The 3962-nt window shown below is 58.0% G+C and overlaps 1 long non-coding RNA gene across 1 annotated transcript; it reads right to left on the bottom strand.

Annotated features, from left to right (window-relative positions):
• Window positions 1–201: 201 nt before the first annotated feature.
• On the bottom strand, window positions 202–3518 carry LOC141101458 (uncharacterized). The gene is made up of 2 exons (XR_012234980.1): window positions 3174–3518; window positions 202–846 (listed from the first exon to the last, which is right to left on the bottom strand). It is a non-coding gene; the product is annotated as an uncharacterized lncRNA (long non-coding RNA).
• Between the last annotated feature and the right edge of the window lie 444 nt (window positions 3519–3962).

The following is a 3962-nucleotide window of genomic DNA, read 5'->3' as shown; positions in this document are numbered from 1 at the left end:
TTAAAAGTGGCTGCTGAAGACAAAAGACATTGTCAGTGAGATCTGAAGGATTTAGCGCGGGTCTACATGTGAGGACTTTGCTACAGATCATTTCCTCAACAAATCCCAATGTGTGAACACGCCCGATACAGATTCACCTGCAGTTACTCTTCACTAATCTAACACCAAGATTTATAATTATAGAAATGTGAATTCAGCCCATAGTTCTCACACAGTTTTATTACAACACAAATTATAACAAAAAGGAGACAGGTATAAATATATTTATACATACAAATGTAGAACAATAAAATGCATAGAATAAAGCCATTTTGTACATTAGGGCCAATGCAAGCAAAAACCTTTTGTACCCAAGACCCCAAGGCACGGTAGCCATCCAGATCTCCATGAAGGAGAGATTTCCCCCCCAAGCTGAAGTTACCACAGAGGCTGGCTGCGGGGCTCCCAGCACGATGATGGGGTGCCTGGAAAAAATGAAAATAGGCCCAGGAGGAGCAAAGGTGCAGAAGCCACACAGTGTTCCCAAATGGCAATGGTGACAGAAGGCACCTAGAGCTTCTATCTGGATGTGTGACGAGGAGGAAAGGAATACTGCAAGGATAGGAGAAACGCTGCAGCAAGAGAGGCCGCAGCAATGGCAACACCGGCAGGAGTCCAGGAAAATAAACACGGTGAAAACTGCTTGAGGGGACATAAGGCCAACCTCTGTCATCCACTGACCCCAGGCTGGAGTATCATGGCACCCTGTAGGCAGAACAAAATTTGTAATCTATTTGCGATAAAACCATTATTTTGCAAGACTACCCAGCAACATGGGATCAGGAGCCAGTGGAGGTTGAGCAGAGCCTAGAAAAAAAAAAAAAAAAGACAATGGTTCAGAGGGAAGGGAATCTGGGTGGGTCCCATAACACAGAAAAGGGTCAAAAGCCGTGGGGAAAGAAAAAGGGTTGGGAGACACAGGACCTCCAGCATACAGACCAACGCAAGTAACAGCACCTCCTCCTTCCCCATGCAGACCACCCAGCATGCAGCCCCAAGCAAGAAGCACACGCAGACCCCCAGCCTCATGCAAGTAACAGGACCCTCTCCTTCCCCACACAGACCCCCAGCACGCAGCCCCATGCAAATAACAGGACCCCCTATTTCCCCACGCAGACCCCCAACACAGCCCCATGCACCGCAGAGCCCAGCATCCATCCTCATGGAAGTAACAGGTCCTCCTCCTTCCCCAAACAGACCCCAGCTTGCAGCCCCACACAAGTAACAACACCCCCTCCTTCCCCAAGCAGACCCCAAAGAAAGTAAATGGACCCCCTCCTTCCCCACGAAGACCCCCAGCTCCACACAAATAACCCCCTCCTTTCTCATACACACCCCCAGCATGTAGCCCCATGCAAGTAACAGGGCCTGCTTCTTCCCCAAGCAGACCCCCAGCACGCAACCCCATGAAATTAACATCACCCCCTTCTCCCCAGGCAGACCCCCCCCTCCAGCATGCACATGCAGCCCCTTGCAAGCAACATCACCCCCTTCTCCCCAGGCAGACCCCCCCCCTCCAGCATGCACATGCAGCCCCTTGCAAGCAACATCACCCCCTTCTCCCCAGGCAGACCCCCCCCCCCCCCTCCAGCATGCACATGCAGCCCCTTGCAAGCAACATCACCCCCTTCTCCCCAGGCAGACCCCCCCTCCAGCATGCACATGCAGCCCCTTGCAAGCAACATCACCCCCTTCTCCCCAGGAAGACCCCCCCCTCCAGCATGCACATGCAGCCCCTTGCAAGCAACATCACCCCCTTCTCCCCAGGCAGACCCCCCTCCAGCATGCACATGCAGCCCCATGCAAGCAACATCACCCCCTTCTCCCCAGGCAGACCCCCCCTCCAGCATGCACATGCAGCCCCATGCAAGCAACATCACCCCCTTCTTCCCAGGCAGACCCCCCCTCCAGCATGCACATGCAGCCCCATGCAAGCATCACCCCCTTCTCCCCAGGCAGACCCCCCTCCAGCATGCACATGCAGCCCCATGCAAGCAACATCACCCCCTTCTCCCCAGGCAGACGCCCCTCCAGCATGCACATGCAGCCCCATGCAAGCAACATCACCCCCTTCTCCCCAGGCAGACCCCCCTCCAGCATGCACATGCAGCCCCATGCAAGCAACATCACCCCCTTATCCCCAGGCAGACCCCCCCTCCAGCATGCACATGCAGCCCCTTGCAAGCAACATCACCCCCTTTTCCCCAGGCAGACCCCCCCCCTCCAGCATGCACATGCAGCCCCATGAAAGCAACATCACCCCATTCTCCCCAGGCAGACCCCCCCCTCCAGCATGCACATGCAGCCCCATGAAAGCAACATCACCCCCTTCTCCCCAGGCAGACCCCCCTCCAGCATGCACATGCAGCCCCATGCAAGCAACATCACCCCCTTCTCCCCAGGCAGACCCCCCTCCAGCATGCACTTGCAGCCCCATGCAAGCAACATCACCCCCTTCTCCCCAGGCAGACCCCCCCTCCAGCATGCACATGCAGCCCCATGCAAGCAACATCACCCCCTTCTCCCCAGGCAGACCCCCCCTCCAGCATGCACATGCAGCCCCTTGCAAGCAACATCAACCCCTTCTCCCCAGGCAGACCCCCCCTCCAGCATGCACATGCAGCCCCATGCAAGCAACATCACCCCCTTCTCCCCAGGCAGACCCCCCTCCAGCATGCACATGCAGCCCCATGCAAGCAACATCACCCCCTTCTCCCCAGGCAGACCCCCCTCCAGCATGCACATGCAGCCCCATGCAAGCAACATCACCCCCTTCTCCCCAGGCAGACCCCCCTCCAGCATGCACATGCAGCCCCATGCAAGCAACATCACCCCCTTCTCCCCAGGCAGACCCCCCTCCAGCATGCACATGCAGCCCCATGCAAGCAACATCACCCCCTTCTCCCCAGGCAGACCCCCCTCCAGCATGCACATGCAGCCCCATGCAAGCAACATCACCCCCTTCTCCCCAGGCAGACCCCCCTCCAGCATGCACATGCAGCCCCATGCAAGCAACATCACCCCCTTCTCCCCAGGCAGACCCCCCTCCAGCATGCACATGCAGCCCCATGCAAGCAACATCATCCTCCTTCTCCTCAGGCAGACTCCCAGCTCGTGTATGAACATCCACTAACCTGATCTGTGACCCCATAACACTCCAAATCCCGCCATGACATCTGCAGCTTCCTGTGTCTGCTGTGCTGCGCTGTGCTCTATGGAGGAAGAGGCACCGCCCCTTCTGGTCACATGGGCATGACGTCAGCAGAGGTCCTTTAGCCGACTGGAATTAGCCTCTACCCTGCAGAAAGTGGCCGAACTCACCTTGTTGTCATAGATAACTCTCATAAGTAACGAACAGCTCGGACAAGTCGCAACTTCTCCGTTTTCCAGGTCTTCCTAAAATAAGCACCATGCAGTCACTCTATGTGATTGGCCGGTTCCTGAGAAGCCGAGGCCGGAGTGTATGTATACATGCTCCCGGCCAGGACCTGGGCAGTGGGCGTGGCCTCATTCTGACACTTGTATAGGGCGGTCCACGCCCTCTAAGAGGCCACGCCCACCAGATGGCTGCGTCACTATGTGGAACAACCGCCGCCTCACAAGGCGAAGGAGCAGCCGCCGCATCACCAGCTGGAGGAGCCGCACGTCGTATCGTACCAGGCGGGAGAGCCGCCCGTCGTACCAGGCGGGAGAGCCGCCCGTCGAACCAGGCGGGAGAGCCGCCCGTCGTATCGTACCAGGCGGGAGAGCCGCCCGTCGTACCAGGCGGGAGAGCCGCCCGTCGTATCGTACCAGGCGGGAGAGCCGCCCGTCGTACCAGGCGGGAGAGCCGCCCGTCGTACCAGGCGGGAGAGCCGCCGCGTCGAACCAGGCGGGAGAGCCGCCGCGTCGAACCAGGCGGGAATGCCGCCGCGTCGAACCAG

This window comes from Dendrobates tinctorius, unplaced genomic scaffold (assembly GCF_039654945.1).
Source record: "Dendrobates tinctorius isolate UK_male_01 unplaced genomic scaffold, ASM3965494v1 ptg000117l, whole genome shotgun sequence".
Classification (NCBI taxonomy): domain Eukaryota; kingdom Metazoa; phylum Chordata; class Amphibia; order Anura; family Dendrobatidae; genus Dendrobates; species Dendrobates tinctorius.
Note: the sequence above shows the minus strand (reverse complement) of the source record. Positions and strands in the feature narration are given on the sequence as shown.